Genomic DNA, 21,443 nt, shown 5'->3' with positions numbered 1-21,443 from the left:
GAGCAGTAAACGTTGCCTATTCTGTTTACAGCAATCCCTTTGACAGGGTGTTATTGGGTAGAATGGTTAGTAGTGAGTACAAAATTGGCTTGAGAACAGGAGATTGAGTTTGGTGAGAACATGTTGTGGGGGCCTGTGTCCAGCGGTGTGCCATAAGGAGCAGTGCTATGTCCACTGTTGTGTATCATTTAAACAAACGATTCATTGTTAATCATATTGTGGATAAGATAATTAGTGTTATAGTGAGCAGTGAATGCAGTTATCGAGAGGGACCAGTGGGATAAGCAATGAATAAAGGAGTTGAATTCAGTTGTTGGATTTTGTTAAGACAAACCAGGGAGGACTAACACAGTTAATGGTTGGGCCCTGGGCAGTGTTGTTGAACAGAGAGAGACCAAGGGGTGCAGTTATATTGTTCCTTTGAAGTAGCATCAGAAGCGGACAGGATGGTGAAAGAAGCATTTGGTACACCTGCCTTCACGGGGCAGACATTTGAGTACATGAGTTGGTAAATCATGCTACGGCTGTACATGACATTGCTGGGTCTCAATTCGGAGTACTGTGTCGATTTCTGATCATCCTGCTTTAGGAAGCTTTTTTTCTTAAACTGTAAATGAAGCAAATATTGACAAAGATGTTACTGATACAGGAGGGTTTGACTAACAAGGAGCGGCTGGAAAAACTGGAAAGCAAAACGGGGAGATGAGACAGCTTTGGCAGATAAGATTAAGGAAAATCCAAAGAGATTCTACGGAATGCATGTACAAACAAGTAGCTAGAGAGACAACAGGCCCCTCGACGATCAATGACGCCATCCATGTGTGCAACGACAGGAGGTGGGCGAAGCCTCAATGAATTTTTTATGTCAGAACGTCCTGTGGACCAAGACTTAGAAACAAAGGGAAAGAAACAGCGATATCTTAAAAAAGGGTCCCCTTTACGGAAGAGGTGGTGCTGCAGGTTTTACAACACAAATGCAGAGAAAGCCCAAGGTATTGAACAAGTGTATCAAAGAACATTGTGGCAAAGTCGTGGTGGGGACCCGAGCAGAGATATTTATATGGTTGTCCTTCCTATTTGGATTGGGCATCGATAGCCGAGGGTTGTCCTTATAAAGGTTTATAATACCATGAGGGGAATGCGTACGGTGAACAACCAAAGACTTTACCCCAGTTTGGGGAGACCATAGCTGGTGGGTATAAATATGAGGTGAGCGAGGAGATTCGTAAAAGGGATTGGAGGAGAACATTTTCCACACAGAGAATGGTGCACGTACTGAATGAGCTGCCAGGGGAATTGGTAGAGATTACTACTGTGCCAACAGTAAAAGACATTAGGGCAGACACATGGAGAGGAGAAGGTTTAAGGGATATGGGCCAGATGCAGCCAAATGCGACTCGTTTAGTTGAGGAACAGTGGTTGGCACGGAGAAGTTGGATGCGTTGTTTCTGTGCTGTATGACTCTGTCGTTAGTTATTGGAGGAGTGTAGACAGTGAAGCAAGTTACAGCAATAGAGATGGTAATCTGGTTTGCGGTACGTTTCGTGGGGGCGGCACGGTGGCCTAACAGTGCAAGGGACCCGGGTTTGATACCAGCCTCGGGTGACAGCCTCTGTAGATTTTGCACTTTCTCCCTGGGTCTGTGTGGCATTGCTCTGGTTTCCTCCCACAGCCCAAAGATGTGCAGGTTCGTTGAATTGGCTGTGAATTGGTAGGTTGTCCAAGATATGTAAGTGAGGTACATTAGTCAGGGGTAAATATAAGTTCGGCGGAATGTGTCTTGGTGGGTTAGTCTTCCGAGTGTCATGTGGAATAGTTGGGTTGAAGGGCCGGTTTTCATACTGTAAAGATTTTGTTTAAAAAGATGTGGAGGCCCTACGGGAATAAAGGTGATTAAAGGGACAGGAACTGTTTGAGGAAATTAAAAGAAAATGAAGACACTGGTCTGCAAGACATGCCATAGACACAGTGTTGAAGGGGGAACACGGAACAGAAAGATCCCAGGCAGCATTCCAACCCTCTCGTGGGATGCCTGCTTTCCCCTCTGTCCACGAAGACAGAATAGGCTTGGATTGAGAAGTGTGGCACTCCCTATGGTGTCCCAGTGCCACAATAACTTACAGTAGTGGTGGTGATTTAGCCTCGGGTGGGTACATACTTTGCTTCCCCTCCAGCACTGTATGTAAGTCATACCTTGTTAGCTGATGTTTGGAACCCTTTCATTGCTCTCTGCTCTGTTCAACGTGAGCGATCTTAATTCGCTCCAGGATTTATTAAAGGCTCCAGATCTCCCTGCCCTTTGTCTCCCTGGCTGACCAAACATCTTCAATGTGGCGATGGACAAGACACCCAGCAGTTTGGAAGTTTATTCAGTCACGCACTTCCTGAGTACCTACAGGAGACAGAGAAATAGACAGAATGCCAAATTAGACTGATGTAGTGAGAGTTGCATATGAATAATGGTACTGTGTCTGACAGAGTTCTGGAAAATCCCAGTCCCCATCCCTATCCTGTGCTGCCTCGCCTCTCTGAAGTCGAGAATCCTGTTGGCTCAGGATCTGGAGTAGCTGCAAGAGCGAGAGGCGCTGACAGAAGCGGAAATTAAACCCTCACAGTGAGGGATACCACATGGAGAGATACTGAGTTCGAGTACCAGATTTCAGCATGATTTCACAATCAAGCAATTGGGTATGAAGAACGGTTTTTGCTTTTTGGTGCACTGCTATCAGCGCTCGCGGATGAGCAAACAGTGTGCAGGCGAAGTGATGATCGAGTGGTCTGATCGCCAGAGCATGTTTCCAAAACCACAGATAATGTTGAATTTTGAATCCAGTTCACTAGCTCCACTTGAATGCCATATCCTTTTAGGTTGACCAGAACTCATTATCCAGTTTACCATTCGGAACGTAGAACACAGAACAGTACAGCACAAGACCCTTCAGCCCCTCACATCATGCAAACCTTTTATCCGACTGTACGATCAAACTAATCGATATTTACTTCATTTTACTATCATCCATGTGCCTATCCAAGAGTGCATTAAATGTCCCACATGTATTTGATTCTCCTACCACCACTGACAGTGCATTGCAAGCACCTGGCACGCTCTGCGTAAAGAACCTACCACTGAAAGCTCCCCTAACCTTCGTCCAATCACCTTAACATTGTGCCCCCTCATAATAGCCATTTATGCCATGGGAAAAAAAAAGTCTCTCACTGTTCACTCTATCTATGCCTCACATCATCTCCGAATCATCACATCGTCTTGTTCACCTCAACCAAGTCGCCCCTCACCCTTCTTCTCTCCAATCAGAAAAGCCTAGCCTCCTCAACCTTTCTTCATAAGTCACGTTCTCTAGTACAGGCAGCAGCTCTCTAAATCTCCTCTGTACCCCCTCGAATGCTTCCACATCCGTCCTGTAATGAGAGGACCAGAAATTAACACAGTATCTAAGTGTGGTATAACCAGAACTCGATAGAGTTGCAGCATTACCTCACGGCTTTAAAACTCAATTTCCCAGCTAATGAAAGCCAGAACAACATAGTCTTTCTCAACAACCATGTCAGCTTGCGTGGCAACTTTGAGGTATCTCTGGATATGGACCCCAAGGTCCCTCTGTTAAGCTACACTACACTGTACTCTGAATTCAAGTTCGACATTCCAAAATGGATCGTTTCACACTTTTCCAATTTGAACTTCATCTGCCACTTCTCAGCCCAGTTCCGCATTCTGTCAATATCCCGTTGCAAACTGCAACGGATCTCCACACTGGCCACCACTCCACCAACCTTCGTTTCATTTGCAAACTTACTAACCCACTCTTCCACACCCATATCCAAGTCATTTCTAAAAATCGCAAAGAGCAGATGTCCTGGAACCAGTCTCACTGGTCCGTAATTTCCTGGCTTTTCCCTGCAGCCCTTAAGTGATGGAATGGCATTGGCGCCCTCCAGTCCTCCAGAACCTCACTGTGTTTGTTGATAGCATAAATATTTCTGTTAGGGACACTGCAATCTCTTCCCTAGCTTCCCACAATATTCTAGGATCGACCTAATGAGCTACGGAGGATTGATCTGCCTTTATTTGTTTTAAGATTCCAGCGCTTTCTCTTTTCTGTGGAGATTTCTTTCCAAGACATCACTATTTATTTCCCCAAGTTCCCGAGCTTCCATGTCTTTCTCCACAGTAAATTCTGACGATAACTTTACTTGTTTAATATCGCACCCACCTCCTCTGCTTCCACGCATAGAAGAAATTACTGATAATGAAGGAGTCCTATTCTCGACCAATTTACTCTTTAGGCATTATTGAAACATGAATAAAGGCTTCTGAAAATCCAAATAAAACATATGCCCCATACCACCACACCCCTCTTCAGCCTTATCTACTCTGCCATTTATATTCACACCAACAAACAAAATCCAACAGGCCCAAATCAAATTTTCGTTTATAAAAAAAAAGTCTTCCCTAGTTTCTAGTTATCGTTTATTGACATATCCTTTCTAACACATTTCAGCTCACGACTTACTGGCAGGCTAACACTATTTGATTTCAGACTTGCAAAAGAAAGTGTTGAGGGAGTTCGTGTTTATCAATCTGAAAAAGGTAGCTTTCAGAGTCAGCAGGTAATTACAAAGTGAGTGGATTTCAAGTAGAAGGAGGTCTTGCCACAACTATACAAGGTACGAGTCAGACCACACCCAGAATGTTATAAACTCTATGAGTACCATAAGGAAACATATTGTCGCATTGGAAATAGGCCAGAGAAGGTTCATTCGGCTGATCCTGGGAATGGAGGGATTCTTTAAATGAGAAGTGGTGATGTAGATTGAGGTTGAACGCTTTGAGTTTTAGATAAAATGAAAGAGAAATTGATTGAGCATCCACGATTCAGGGTAGATGCTGGGAAGTTAGAAAACCGAACACGACAGCACAACAATCGGCCCTTTGGCTCACTATAGCTGTACCGACCATGACCATGACTCAACTGATACCATCTGCCTGTACATGATCCATATCCCTCTATTCTCTGCCTGCTCATGTTTGTGTCTAAATGTCACTTCAAAACGTTACTCACATTTCTGCTTCTCTGACCTCTCTCAGTAAATTTCACTGTCTCTGTTAAAAAAAAACTTGCCTTACATATCTCGTTTAAAATTTCTCTTTCTCACATTAAAACGATACGCTCTAGTATTTGTAGCATACACATTGGAAAGCAGATCCTGACTATCCACGATATCTCCCCATGTCCTAATGTTGTATCCCTGTACCTGGTCGCCTCCAAACCTCTGATACTCTCGCAAAGCCCTCCAACGTTGTTGAATTTCCTCTTACACCTAACATACACTTAAAAAACCCGAACATATGTACAATGTTGATCAACCCCTTTTTACATCTTCTCCAAAACTCCAAATTCTTCCTATTGTGTGGAGATGAGAACTGCACACAGTACCCCAAATGTGCCCAAACAAACATTTTATACAATTATAACATAAAGTGCAAACCACTATACGCAACGTTGTGACCGGCGAAGGGAAGCGCTCAATTTGCTTTCTTTCCCATCTGGAACACTTCTGTTGCCATTTTCAAGGAATTACTGACTTGCACCAAGATAATTCTGTACATCAATTTCCCTCAGTATCCTATTTTTTCTTGAATTTGTCATCCTAAACCCCATCATCTGACACATGTCCAGATTAAACTCAATTCGTCATTTCTCTGCACATCTTTCCAACTAATCTGTAACCTCCTGCAACCTTGATATCCTTGCACATTCACCCAAACTCCACCAATTTTCATGTCATCTGCAATAATTATCTTTGTCACTGCTTTTTATTTCACGTTTGGGAGAATCTGTAACCAGAGGACTAAGATGGAGAAAAGGAGGATCGTCTTCACTCAGAGGGTAGTGACCATGTAGGAAATCCTTATGGCAGACGGCTGTCCAGGCAGGGTCATTGAAAGTATTTACAGCAGAGATGGTCAGAATTTAATAAATCAACGGAACAATAGTTTTGTGGAAAAGGCAGGAATGTTGAGTTGAGGATCATCAGATCAGCCAGGATCCCTTTGAAAGGCAGAGCATACACAATGGGCCAAATGGCGTAATTCTACCCCTTCGTCTCATGGCCTGAACTCTCATGGCTTCTTGATATGAATGAGAAAACTATCTCGTACACAATCCAGGATTCTATCCATTACAGCAGTCACATTCAATAGTTATCCAGTCGGCATGGAGACCACTGTCATGCATCGTTACAGTACTGCCCTTGCTGCAAGTACATTCAGTGTCCTGACTGTAACCATATTTACATTACCATCACTGTCTGGTGCCTATAAAAGAATCTGCCTTTTGGCAAATGTAGGGAGTCATTCCTTAGTTGGGGAATTGGAAATGAACGGTGGATAAAGATTACAGGGATAGGGAGGCTGACAGGGTCTCGAGGATGCTATTATTAAGCAGAGTTACATCTAATCAAGAATGTCAGTGGACAAAGGAGTTTGGGGACTAGAGGAATTTATAGAGGTAGAGGGAGCTGGATTAAGTTCCACACATAGGGATAGGGATGGATATAGAGACAGGCAGGCAGACTGAGTGGCACATACAGGGTGCTTCAGGGCGAAGAGTATTGTACATACTATTGAATATGGAAGATTGTAGTGACTGAAGATATTCACTGATATAAGAAGGCTTCTCGGTTCTGGAGACTGTTTAGATAGAAAGGCAATAGAGGATGCCACGTTGCTGGTTTTGAGACATTTCGAAAAATGGGAGCGTTGTACAAATTGAAAGAGCTTCCTGGTGTGAGGCTGTTGGGGGGTGAATTTAAAATAGATTAGTTTCTAAGAATTGGAGAAGAATAAGGTGATTACAGATGGATTTAGAGACTACATGAGCTGGCATTGAATGTGAGTCTTTTAGGAACTGGAGAGTCGCAAAAATTGGCGTTGGTGCTAAGATCGGGAAATTGGTAGGTATTTCCAGGGATTACCCAACAAAGGAAGATTAAGGGGGCTCTATAGAAGCTTAATGGGACTGGATGACCGAAGGAAGTCACGGACTGTCGTGGTGGCTGCAAATGTTAACAGATTATAGAGAGAGCTGCAGATTAGACAGAGTACGAGCTTCAGATTCTGACCGACATTGTGGGTGCTGGAGTAGCCTCGGAACATGAGAAGTTTGCAGATATAGAATGTGATGAAGCGACTGGAAGAGTTGAATGATATAGGTAGGGTTGTGCAGGAAGTTGGTAGTTCGAGATAGGGAGGGCTGCAGACACTGCAGGGGATCATAGGGATAGGGAGATTTCTAAGAGCAGGGGAACTTAACAGAAACATAGAAAGTGCAGTGCCTGAAGTGGGTTAACAAACAGGTTTCAAGACTCAGGACAATGTTGCAAAAATAAGGAAAGTTGTAGGGAGTGGATGAGCATGCAAGATAGGTAGGGCTTTCGACCCTGTAGGATATTGCGTTACAGAGATGGGGAGAGCTGCACAACGAAAGGGAGTTAGCAAGGTCAGGAAGATTTGAAGTTATTGGAGCAGCTTTGACTGTCTCATACAGAGCTAGGGAGAGTTCTGGAGTCTGGATTAGGTAACATACGTAGGGAGAGGTTTAAGAATAAGAAGGGCTTTTCAAAGAGACTGAGGTATGTCAGGATGGAACGTGGTGAGAGTCAGTGAGAATTACGGCAACTCATGAAGATAATGGAAAAAAATAGTGTATTCATATGGGGATAACGTTAAAGGTATAAACATTCGTAGTGACTGCAGGTGATTAAATGCACAGGGAGGATCGTGGGGACCAGCAGAGTTTTCGGATATTGAGACTGTTTCAGAGAGGAAGAGCTTATCATCATCATTAGGATTGAAGAAACTAATTTCCGTCATATGGACGGTAGAACTGGATGGGATACACAGACATGGAGCATGTCAACAGGTAGAGGGAGTTCCTAAGGTCAGGGGTTCCTTGGAAGGATGCACAGATATTGAGATTCTCATGTAGGAGCCTGACACAGTTGCAAAGTCAGGGAGGTATTTCACATCTGAAAGGAGTTACCCAGGTCTGGACAGCTCAATGGTCTGAAGAAATTTTCACAGGTACGGCAGGGTTGTAGGAATTGGAGAAGTTTACCCAGATAGGGACGGATGTAGAGGTTCAAGCCAAATACATTGACATGGAGGGTGGTATTGGTAGGTGGAGCATACAGGGAGAGGCTGGCTTGGCGGGGTTTGCAAGTATGATGCAATTTATTATCTACTGAAGAATTTTCGGGATTAGGGTGTTAGTGATTGGAGAACCTGACAGGGACAGAGTGCAATGTGTGGACTATAGGAGATTCCAAACAGAGGAACGATTTTCGGAACTGGAGGATAATACAGAGATCACTAATAGAGCATGAACCAGGATCGTTGCCTGGGACCTTCTGCGCTGTCTCAGTGAGGATCAGTACAGCAGAGGTGAGCGCAGGACCCTGATAAGATGGTGGGAATGAAGCCTAGAATGTAACTGCTCCTTGCCCAGCAGTGTGTCAACATCTTATCTTCCTGGTACGAATATTGAAGTCGACTAAATCCTCCCTCTGCTGTTTACTGTGATGTTTCTTTCGCGGGTTGCAGGATTTACTGAAGTTTCCAGATTTCCATCTCCATCACTCTCTGGGTGACCAACTGTCTCTGATGTGGTTATGGACGATACAGGAGTTAGGAATTCAGCTGAGTCAGGAACATCCTGATTACCTGCAGGAGACGGAGAAATAGTCAGAATGGGAAAATGGAATGATGCAGTGAGGATGAGTCATGACAGTAGCACTGAATCCAACAGAGATCTGGAAAATCTCAGTCTCCATCCCTGGCCTGTGTTGCCTCGTCTCTCTGGATTAGAGATTTCTGTTGGCTCAGGATGTGGAGTAGCTACAAGAGCGAGAGGCGCAGACAGAGGCAACAAACAGACCCAAGCAGTGATGGAAACCTCATGGAGAGATATTGAGTGATATCGCCATAGTTTAGGAAGTCAACAGGCCAATTATTTGAGACAAATAAGATGTTCAGAGGGTTAGATCATTTGTACAGTGAGACATTTTTCCCTCGGATAGCGATGCTGAGCCAGAGTGGTAATAGATATAGAGCAGAAGGCAGAGGTAGTTTCTTTACTCAGGGTTGTAGGGGCATAGAATCTAATGCCTGCAATAGTAGTGGACTCGCCAAATTTATGGGCATTTAATTGGTCATTGGATAAGCATATGGACGAGAATTGAAAAGTGTTGATTAGATGGGCTTCAGGTTGTTTCCATAGGTTGGTGTAACATTGGTAGTAGAAGGGCCTGAACTGCGCTGTCATTGTCTATGTTCTAGACGGCATGAATATGAGGTGGGAGAGGAAAGACTTAAAAGGGATTATAGGAGAACATTTTCACATAGTGTATAGTGCATGTATGGAATGGACATCCGGGGAAGTGGTAGAGAAAAGCTCAATAACAACATGAAAAAGACATTTGGGCAGGTGCATGGAGTGGAGAAGGTTTGAAGGGATATGGGATCAAATTCAGGGAAATGCGAGTTGTTCAGGGTCTCTGGTCAGCATGGTCTAGTTGATCGAAGGAACCGTTTCTGTGCATCAGCGAGAGAGAGAGTGAGTGAGAGATTTGCTTCATGGTACATTGGTATAACTGCTCAGGAATGAGCAACCTGTGAGCATGCGAGGTGATGGCCTCGTGGTATCATTGCGCGACCATACATCCAAAACCTCAGCTAACGTTCACCGGAGACAGGTTTGAAATGGTGGAATTTGAAGTCAATATTTTTTTTTAAAAATGCAGTCAACAATCCATAAGTAAGTTCGAAACCATTGCAGATGTACTAAAAAGTCCTTTCTACATGAATACAACACTTGTCCTTCAGAGAAAGACACCTGCCATTCTCATGTGATCTGCATGACATGCCAACAGCAAAGTGTTTGCCTTTTAATTGCCCTCTGAGATGGCAGAGCAAGCCATTCATTCAAGCGCAGCTAGGACTGGGCAAGAAATCTGGTCAGCCAGAGACACACACAACGCACGAGTAAATAATAATAATACCGTTGGACTAGGACTAATGGAACCATGTTAGGTACGGTACCTTGGCCAATCACGTCAGTAGGTTTAAGGACAGGGTTTTAGAAGACATTGACGATGTACAGATAGGGTTCAGGTAAAAGGTGCTTTCGAAATCGAAACAGAAAAGGTGAAGCATTGGAACAGCACAGGGATGGGACTGAAGACAATCAGAAAGAAACAGGAATGGACAGAGTTTAACTAAAACTGGACATCAGGGAATCGGTTTGTGACAGGAAATTGTAAGAAAGGTTAAATTATGTATTTTTATGGAATGACCAAAGTGTCTCACTAAGATAACTGAATTTGTGACACAGACATAAATGGAGTTTAGACACCAGAGAGAAATTGTTACAGGGCAAAAAAGAGGTGCGACATTAATATGCAACGGGACACAATCCTGCGTCATCTAAGGCAGAATAGGAAAACAGTGTGGGGGTAACGCTGACAGTAATGGGTAACAAAGGCATTAACGAGAAAGCCTTTGAGCTCACATCATTAAATAGAGTCAGCCTGAATGTAACTTCTGCATACTACTTGCCAAGGACACAAGCAGCAGAACAGTTTTAGACACCTAAGAGCATTTCATTGCTCATCACTGCGTTGAACAGGCTAAACCGTTTGGTTTCTGACTGACTGCACAAAGAGTAATGGGAATCCTTGCGGATCAACCTGAAAAAGATAGCTTATAGGGTCAACAGGCAATAAAGAATGCAAATCAAATGCTGACATTTATTACAAAGGAATGAAGTCTAGAAATATGGAGGTCTTGCTAAAACTATACAAAGTATAAGTCATACCACACGTAGAATATTATGAACAGCATGAGTTCCATTAGGAAAGATATTCCTGCATTGGACGAGAGACCAGAAAAGTTTGATTCGGCTGATGTTAAAACGGGAGGATTTTAAAAAGAGAAGAGATGGATTGATTGAGCTTGACTTCATTGGAATATCGAAGAATAGGAAGAAATTGAATGAAACATCCAACATCCTGAGCAGCTGTGCCAGGGTGGTTACTGGGACGTTAGAAAATAGATCTGTGCAGCATAGCAACAGGCCCTTCAGCCAACCATGGCTGTGCTGTCCATTATGTTATTCTAAAGTAATCCCATTTGCCTGCACACGGTCCATATCCCTCTATCCCTATCTGTTCACATCTCTGTCTAAATGCCACGTCAAAACCTTGCTCACATTTCCGCTTCTACGAACTCCCTTCATATCTTTCACTCTCTCTGTAAAACAACACTTGCATCGAACATTTCTTTTAAACTTTCCCCATCTCCGCTTAATCCTATGGACATTTGAATTTGATTCGCCTACACTGGAAAATATATTCTGACATCCACATTATCCTTGCCTCTCCTAATTTTATATTTCTGTACCATTTCACGCCTCAGCCTATGATACTCACAAAACAATCCAAGTTTGCTCAATCTCACCTTTTAGCTAACAGACTCTTAAAAGACATAACACAGGCAGAATGTTTGCTTTTATAATCTTCACAAATATTCCCGATTCTTGCTATCGTGTGGCGATGAGAGTTGCACACAGTATTCCAATGTGGCCAAACCAAAGTTACACAAGTTACAACATGACATGCAAACGGCCATACTCAAAGCGGTGAGTGTTGGAGGCAAGCACACTGTGTACTTTCTTTTCCATCTCAACCACTTGCATTGCCACTTACATGGAGCATTGGATATGCACCAAGATCCCACTGTAAATCCATATCCCACAGTATCCTGACTTTCTTGCAGTTGACCACACAAATGTTTCATCTCACACTGGTCAAGTTAAACTCCTTTTGACATTTCTCCACCCATCTAGCCAGCTGATCTATAACTTCTACAACCTTTATTTTCCTTCCACATTGTACACCACTCCACTAATTTTCTTGTTGTCTGCCGTAATTACCTTTGCCAATTCCTTTGGTTTCCCTTGTGTGATAATCGTTAACTAGGGGGGCATCAAATCCCAGGAAGGGCTCACTCATTCAAGATGTAGATGAGATGGAACATTTTCACTTGGAGGGGATTGACTCTGTGAGGTTCCTGACTACAGAGGGCTGTCTGGGCTGGATTATTAAGAATATTGAGAGCAGAGACGGTCAGATTTTAATTAATCAGGGAAGCAAGTGTGTCGTGGGAAAGACAGTGAAGCAGATTTAGGGGGTGATTGGATCAGCCATGATCTCACTGAATGCTGGAAACTCTCATTGGTTCAAATGTCCTAATTGCACCTCTAATTCTCATGGTCTTCACTTAATCAGACTGAAGGTCAATAAAAGATTATATAGTATTACTGCTCACAATTTTTTTTGAAAATGAGATTATTTGACATTTCTCATTATCTAACGTTTGATCTAGAGTTGGGAATTTTCTTGATGGCTCCTGACATGGTATTACAGAAAACTATTTGCATACAATCCAGGATTATATTCATTACGGCTTTGATACTCATTAGTTATCCAGCCGGGATGGAGACTACTGTCACACGCAGTTCCTCTCCTGCCCTTGCTACAACTACATTTAGTGTCCTGATTGTAACCATCTTTACATTACCATCACTGTTCGCTTAATATAAATTAATTCCTGCTAACGGTTGCTGCCCCTTGCTGTTTCTCAGTTCCAACCAATAGAATCTAAAATTTGATTTTCATATCCACATGGCTGTCTTACCAATGCACTCACCACATCCTTTATTTACAACGTTAATGAACCTTGCTTGTCGTTTTGCCTACCCTGCTGAAATCCCGACAACCTTTCGATATTCACTTCATAGCCACGCAATTCTGTAGCCACATCTCCATAATGATATTTTGAACATATCTATTCACTTCAGTTAATGTCGTCATTCCATTTGCCTGGACACAATCGCAAAGGTATTTCAGTGATTGTGGATGTTTCTCTGGATGGATAGAGGTCACAGAGTTAGGGAGGCATTCATGGGATCGAGTAAGTTATAAACAAACGCATAGTTACAAGCAGTCGACAATGTTGGTGAGAGAAATTGCTTTAGGAAAGACACAGGGACAACTGAAGGGACTGCAAGTGATAAAAAAGGACAGTGAGGCTTCTCAGTGTAGAATGGGTTAATTTACACATATGAGGAGTATTTTATGGAATAGTGCTATTTACAGAAACTAAGAGAGTTGAATAGCATTGAGGAACTAACAGACATACGGAAGGCCACAGTGAATGAAGACATTTGCTGATATCGGATGAGGAGGTCTGGAGGTTATATCGATGGGGAACCTGGAGAGTCTGGCTGAGCTTACAGACACACGAACAGCAATAAGGCCTGGAGACAAACAGATAGGGAGCATTGCACAAACTGGAGGAGATTCTTGCGATATGGAGGGTTGTAGGCCAGGGTGACCTTTACACAGATAGGAGTGTAACAGCAGGAGGAGAATATGGAGATGAGAAGCTGAATGAAAATACTGGACGAGCTTAAATAGATAGTGAGTCTTACAGGAACTGGATCAGGACAGTAAAAAGGAATTGGACTGGATTCTACAGATTGGGGTGTTGCAGAGACATCATAGGATAACACACTTCGGGAGGATTATAGGGACTCCACATATTGAGAGAGTTTAATGACTGGAGTTAGTTGCACAGATAAAAAGTGATGTTGGAGCTGTAGGAGCGTACAGAGATGGGGAAGATTGGAGGAGTCTTTATGCACAGAGGGATATTTTTAGAGACAGTAATATGGAACACGGATGGAGAGTTGACGAACAAAGAACATTACCACGGAGGAAGAGGCCCTTCAGTCCTCAAGCCGGTGCTGATCGAGATTCTGTATCCAAACTTACCGCCTATTTTCTAAGAATGGAGATCCCTTTGCTTTCTGCCCATACATGTATCTGTCTAGATACATCCTTAATGACGCTATTGCTCCTGCCACTACCACCTCCGGTGGCAAACTGTTCTAGGCAATCACCACCTTCTGCGTAAAGAACTTCCCACGTATATCTGCTGTAAACGTTTCCCCTTCACTTTGAACTCGTGACCCTAGTAATTGTGTCCCCCACTCTGGGAGTACAAATCTTGTTATTCACCCTATCTACACCTTTCATGATTTTGTCATCATCAGTCAGGTCCCCGCCAACCTCTTTCTAATGAAAATAATCCTAATCAACTCAATCTAAGCTCATAGCTAGCACCCGCCATTCCAAGCAACGTCCTGGTGAACCTCCTCTGCAACCTCACCAAAACATCCACATCTTTTTGGTAATGTGGCCAACAGAACCGTATGCAGTATTCCAAATGTGGTCGAACCGAAGTCATACACAACTGCAACATGACCTGACAACTCTTGTACTAATTACCTGGTCCAATTAAGGAAAGCATGCCATATGATTTCTTGATCATTCTATCGACCTGCCTTGACACATTCAGGGAACAATGGATCCGAACACCCAGATCTCTCTGCACATCACCTTTCCCAGGACTTTTCCATTTACTGTATAGTTTATTTTCCGATTGCATCTTTCAGAATTCAGCAACTTGCATTTGTCCTGATTGAACTCCATCTGCAACATCTCTGTCCAAATCGCCAATTTATCTTTATTCGGCTGAATTCTCGGACAGTCCTCTTCACAATCTGCTAATCCTCCAATCTTAGTGTCAACTTCAAACATGTTAATGAGGCAAAATACACTCGGTAGAATTCCTTTATGTGTTTCACAAGGAGTTACACAAAGGTTGAGCGTCTGAGATGCGGGGTGTATTGTAGGGAGTGGAGGAACAAACAGAGTTGAGGAGTGTTGTTGTGCCTGGAAAAGTACTCTGAATATAGGGGGACTTTGAAGGCCTGAATGTGGTGACAGTGACAATAGCCCGCAGTCTCTGTCAGGACTGGAGTAAGCCCGACCGATGGCGAGTGATATCGCTGCTGGAGCAGTTACAGAGTAGACCTGACAGATGGAAAGTGATATTGCTGCCGGAGCAGTTACAGAGTAGGCCTGACAGGTGGGGAGTGATGTAGCTACCGGATCAGGTATAGATTATGCCTGACAGTGGTAGATTATGCCTGATATCGCTACTGGAGAAGTTACAAATGGGGAGAGATGTGGCTGCTGGAACATTACAGAGTAGGCCCGACAGATGGGGAGTGGTAGAGTTTGCTGCAGGACTTACAGAGCAGGACTGACAGATGGGAAGTGATATAGATGCTGGAGCAGGTACACATTCGGCGTGAGCAATTGAAAGTGATATAGCTGCTGTAGCATTTACAAAGTACGAATGACAAATAAGGAGTGATATAGCTGCTGGAGCCGTTACTGAGTTGGCCTGGCAGATGGGGAGAGATAAAGCTGTTGGAACAGTGCACAGGCGGACTGACAGATGGGGAGTGATACTGCTGCTTGAGCAGTTAAGGAGTAGGCCTGACAGCTGGGGAGTGCTCCGCATGAGCAGATACATATATGTGCTGAGAGATGGTGAGCTGCATCGATCGGAAGTAGTTACATCGTAGGCCTGACAGATGGCGAGTGATATCATTGCTGGAGCAGTCACAGAGTAGGCCTCTCTGATGGAGAGTGATGTCACTGCAGGGGCATTTATATAGTATGCCGGAGAGGTGGAGATGGGTATTGCTGCTGAAGCATTTACAGAGGGAGCATGACAGATGGTGAATGATATAGTTGCTGGAGCAGTCAGACAGTTGGCGAGATAAAGGAGGAGTGATATAGCTGGTGGAGCAGTTACCGAGCAGGGCTGACAGATGAAGAGTGATGGAGCTGCCGGACCAGGTAGAGAGTAGGCCTGATAGACGGGGAATGAATTCTCTGCTGGAGCAGTAACAGAGTGGGCCTGACAGAGGGGAGTGATGTGGCTGCTGGAAAAGTTGCAGAGTAGGCCTGACAGATGGGGAGTTATACTGCACCCTACAGAATAACATGACAAATGGAGAGCGATATCACTGCTGGTGCAGTTAGAGTAGGACTGACAGATAAGAAGTAATACAGGTGCAGGAGCAGTTACACAGAAGGTCTGACAGATGGGGAGTGACATAGCTGCTGGAGCAGTTACATAGTGGGCCTGACTGATGGAGAGTGATATCGCTGCTCGAACAGTTAGTTTAGGAATGACAGACGAGAAGTGATACATCTCCTAGAGCAGTGACAGAGCAGGAGCGACAGATGGGGAGTGACATAGCTGCTGCAGCAGTTACATAGTGGGCCTGACTGATGGAGAGTGATATCGCTGCTCGAACAGTTAGTGTAGGAATGACAGACGAGAAGTGATATATCTACCAGAGCAGTTACAGAGCAGGATAGACATTTGGGGAGTGATATAGCTCTGCAGCAGTCACTGAGTCGACTTGGCAGATTGGGAGTGATATTATTGCTGAAGCAATTGAAGAGTAGGCCTTACAGATGGGGAATAATATTGCTGCTGGAGCCGTTATCGGGTAGGCCCGACAGATGGGGAGTGATATCGCTGCAGGGGCAGTTACACAGTAGGCCTGACTGATGGGGAGTGATATCACTGCAGGGCCATTTACATTATTATGCCAGACAGAAAGGGAGTGATATCGCTGGAGGACCAGGTAAAGAAGGTGCCTTCCAGATGCGGAGTGATGACACTGCTGAGAAGTTAAAGAATAGGCCTTACTGATGGGGCGTGATATAGTTGCAGGGGCGGTTCCACAGTACAACTGACAGATAGAGAGTGATATCGTTGCTGGATCAGTTACATACTAGGCCTGATAGATGGGAATTGAGATAGCTGCGGGAGCAGTTACACAAAAGGTCTGACAGACGGGGAGTGACATAGCTGATGGAACATTTCCATAGTATGCCAGACAAATGGGGAGTGATATCGGTGCTGGAGCAGTTACAGGGTAGGCCTGACAGATGGCGAGTGATATATTCAGTGGAGCAGTTAGAGAGTAGGCCTGACAGATATTTGGAGAGTGATATAGCTGTTGTTCAGTTACAGAGTATATCTTACAGATGAGGAGTGGTAAAGCTATTGAATCAGTTTCAGAGTAGGCCTGACAGATAGGGAGTAATATAACTGCAGGGACCTTTATAAACTAAGCCGGAGAGATGGGGTGTGGTATTGATGCTCGAGCATTTAGAGAGAAGGCCTCACAGATGTTTAGTCATATAGCTGCTGGATTAGTTACAGAGTAGGCCTGGCAGATGTAGAGTGATATCGCTGCTGGAGCAATTGCAGACTAGGCCTGACAAATGGGGTTCGATACTACTGCTGGAGCTGTTACAGAGTCACTGTGACGGATGGGGAGAGATATCGCTGCTGTAGTGTGACAGGGTTGGCCTGACAGATGGTGAATGATATCTCTGCTGGAACAGTTAAGGAGTAGACCTTAGAGATGGGAGTGAGATCGCTGCTGGAGCAATTGCAGATTAGGTCGGACAAATGGGGAGTCATATCGCTGCTGGAGCTGTTACAGAGTCAACGTGACAGATAGAGAGTAATACACCTGCTGCAGTAATTACAGAGTCAGCATGACAAATGGGAAATGTTTGGTTTTTTTGGAGCGGTTACAGAGTAGGCGTGACAGATGAGGAGTGATACAGCTACTGGAACAGTTACAGAGTAGGCCTGGCAGATGGGGAGTGAGATAGGTGCAGGAAAAGTTACATAGAAAGTCTGACAGATGGGAAGTGACATAGCTGCTGGAGGTGTTACATAGTAGGACTGACAGATAGGGAGTGAGATCGCTGCAGTTGCATTTATACACTATGCCAAATAGTAGGGGAGTGATATTACTGCTGGAGCGGTTACAGAGGAGGCCTGACAGAAGAGGTGTGATATAGCTGCTGGAGTAGTTACAGTTTTATACAGATAAAGGGAGAGTGGCATATCTGGTGGAGCAGTTACAGTGTAGACCTCACATATGGGGAGTCATATACCTGTTGGAGCAATTCCAGAGTTGGCCAAACAGACGGGGATTGATGTAGCTACTGGATCAGTTACAGAGTCGGCCAAACGAATATGGAGTGATGTATGTGCCGGAGCACTTACAGTGTAGGCCTGACTGATGTGTAATGATCTAGCTGGTGGAGCAGGTACGGAGTAGGCATGAGAGATGAGGAACGATGTTGCTGCTGGAGTAGGTGCAGTGGAGTCCTGACAGATGGGGAGTGATGTCGCTGCTGGAGCAGTTCAACAGTAGACCTGACAGATGGGGAGTGATATTGATGTGGGAGCAGTTATCAAGAAGACGTGAGGTATGGGGTTTGATTTAGCTGCTGGAGCAGGTTAATAGGCCTGACAAATGGGAAGTGATATAGCTGCTGGAGTATTTCCAGAGTAAGCCTGACAGATTGGGAGTGATGTCGCCGCTGGAGCAGTTAGAGAGTAGGCCTGACAGATGTGTACTGATATAGTTGCTAGAGCAGTTACAGTGTAGGCCTGACAGATGGGGAGTGATCTAGCCGCTGAGCTGTTGCAGAATAGGCGCGACAGATGTGGCGTGATATATTTGCTAAAGCTGTTACAGTATAGGCTGGACTGATGGGCAGTGATTTAGCTGCGATAGCAGTTACAGAGTCGGAGAAACAAATGGAGAGTAATATAGCTGCTGGAGAAATTACAGTGTAGGCGTGACAGAATCTGAGTCATATGGCTGCTGGAGCAAATACAGAGAAGGAGAGACAGATGGGCAGGCTATTGCTGCGGGAGGAGTTACACAGTTGCCCTAACAAATGGGGAATCATACACCTGCTGGACCGGTTACACGGTAGGACACACAGATGGTAAGTGATATCGCTGCTGGAGCAGTTAAAAAGTAGGCCTTACAGTTGGGGAATGATATAGCTGCTGAACCAGTTACAGAACAGGCTACACGGATGGAAGTGATGTCGCTACAGGAGCAGTTAAAGGGTAGGCTATTCATATGGGGAGCTGCTGGAGCACTCACACAGTAGGTCTGACAGATGGAGAGTGTTATAGCTACTGGAGCAGTTACAGAGTAGACCTGGCCGATGTGGATTGATATAGCTGTTGGAACACTTAGAGTAGGCCTGAGAGATGAGGAGTGATATGGCTGCTTGAGCAGTTGCAGAGTATGCCTGATAGATGGGGAATGATGCAGCTGCTGGAATAGGTACAGAGTAGGCTGGACATTTGGGGAGTGATATAGCTGCTGATGCACTTACAGATAGCGGGTTTTGAGAAGATTTGTAGCTCAGGTTGAGGTTATGTTTATAGATTTGCTCGCTGAGCTGAAAGGTTAATTTCCGGACGTTTCGTTACCCTACTAGGTAACATCTTCAGTGGACCTCACGCGAATCAATGCTGAACATTCCTGCTTTTTATTTATATGTATGTGTTTCTTTATGTTGGTGATGTCATTTCCGGTCGTGATGTTATTTCCTGTGGTGAAGTCACGTCCTGATGCTTTTCTCACGGTCTGGAAGAGGAGGTCTAACTCGATGTGTTTGTTGATAGAGTTCTGGTTGGAATGCCGTACTTTTAGGAATTCTCGGGCGTGTCTTTGTTTGGCTTGTTCTCGGATGGATGTATTGTCCCAGTCGAAGTGGTGTTCTTCTTCATCCGTATGTGAGGATATTAGTGAGAGAGGGTCATGTATTTTTGTGGATAATTGATGTTCATGTATCCTGGTGGCTACATTTCTGCCTGTGTGTCTAATGTAGTGTTTGTTACAGTCCTTGCACGGTATTTTTTTTCAATTTGCTCATTTTCCGTATAGGGTCTTTCAAGTTCATTAGCTGCTGTTTTTGTGTATTAGTGGGTTTGTGGTCTACCATGTTGCCCAGGGGGCTGAGTAGTCTGGCAGTCATTTCCGAGATGTCTTTGATGTCGGGGAGAGTGGCTCGGGTTTCTCAATGTGATTTGTCTGCTTGTTTGGGTTTGTTGCTGAGCAATCGGGGGATTGTGTTCATTGGGTGCCCATTCTTTTGAATCCACGGTATAGGTAAATTTCCTCTGCTCTGCGTAGTTCCTGTGCGTTGCAGTGTATGTTGGCTCGTTGAAATAATGTTCTGATGCAGCTTCGTTTGTGGATGTTAGGATGATAGGCCTGACAGATGGGGAGTGATCTAGCAGCTTGAGTATTTACTATGTAGGCCTGACAGAGAGGGTGTGATACAGCTGCTGAAGCAATTACAGAGTAGGCCCGAGTGATGTGGAGTGACCTAGCTTCTGGAGATGTTACAGAGTAGGCCTGCCAGATAGGGAGCGATATCGCTGCTGGAGCAGTTACAGACTAGTCCTGACTGATGGGGAGTGATATTGCTGCAGTGGCATTTACATACGATGCTCAAGAAGAGCGGAGTGATATTACTGCTGGAGCAGTTACAGTGTAGGACATATAAAGGAGGAGTGAAATATCTGGTAGAGCAGTCAAAGAATAGGCACCACAGATAGGGATTCATATTGTGAATCTGTTGGAGCGGTTCCACAGTAGGCCTAACAGATGGGGATTAAAATAGCTGCTGGAGCAGTTCCAGAGGAGGCCAGACAAATGAGGAGTGATGCATGTGCTGGAGCAGTTACAGTGCAGGACTGACTGATGTAGAGTGATCTAGCTGCTGGAGCAGGTACAGGGTCGGCCTGACAGATTGGGAGTGATGTCGCTGCCGGAGTAGTGATGGAGTTGACGTCACATATGGGATGTGACGTAGCTGCTTGAACAGTTGTAGAGTAGGCCTGATAGATTGGGAGTGATATCGCTGCTGGAGCAGTTAGAGACTAGGCCTGACGGATGAGAAGTGAAACCGCTGCTGGAGCAGTTACATAGTAGGCCTGACAGTTGGGGAGTGAGATCACTGCTGGACCGGTTACAGAGTAAGCCTGAGTGATGGGTAGTGGTATCACTGCAGGGGCATTTACATACTATGCCGAAGAGAAGCCGAGTGATATTACTGCCGGAGCAGTTACAGTGTAGGACATATAAACGAGGAGTGAAATATCTGGTAGAGCAGTCACAGACTAGGCACCACAGATGGAGAGACATATACCTGCTAGAGCGGTTCCACAGTAGGCCTGACAGATGGGGAATAATATAGCTGCTAAAGCAGTTCCAGAGGATGCCAGACAAATGGGGAGGGATGCATGTGCTGGAGCAGTTACAGTGTAGGTGTGACTGATGTAGAGTGATCTAGCTGGTGGAGCAGATACACAGTAGGCCTTACAGATGAGGACGGGTATTGCTGCTGGTGCAGTTGCAGAGTAGGCCTGATAGATGGGGAGTGGTATAGCTGCTGGAGCAGGTACAGGGTCGGCCTGACAGGTTGGGAGTGATGTCCCTTCCGGAGTAGTTATGGAGTTGACGTCACATATGGGGTGTGACACAGCTGCTTGAACAGTTGAAGAGTAGGCCTGATAGATTGGGAGTGATGTCGCT

This window comes from Chiloscyllium punctatum, chromosome 27 (assembly GCF_047496795.1).
Source record: "Chiloscyllium punctatum isolate Juve2018m chromosome 27, sChiPun1.3, whole genome shotgun sequence".
Lineage (NCBI taxonomy): Eukaryota > Metazoa > Chordata > Chondrichthyes > Orectolobiformes > Hemiscylliidae > Chiloscyllium > Chiloscyllium punctatum.
Note: the sequence above shows the minus strand (reverse complement) of the source record.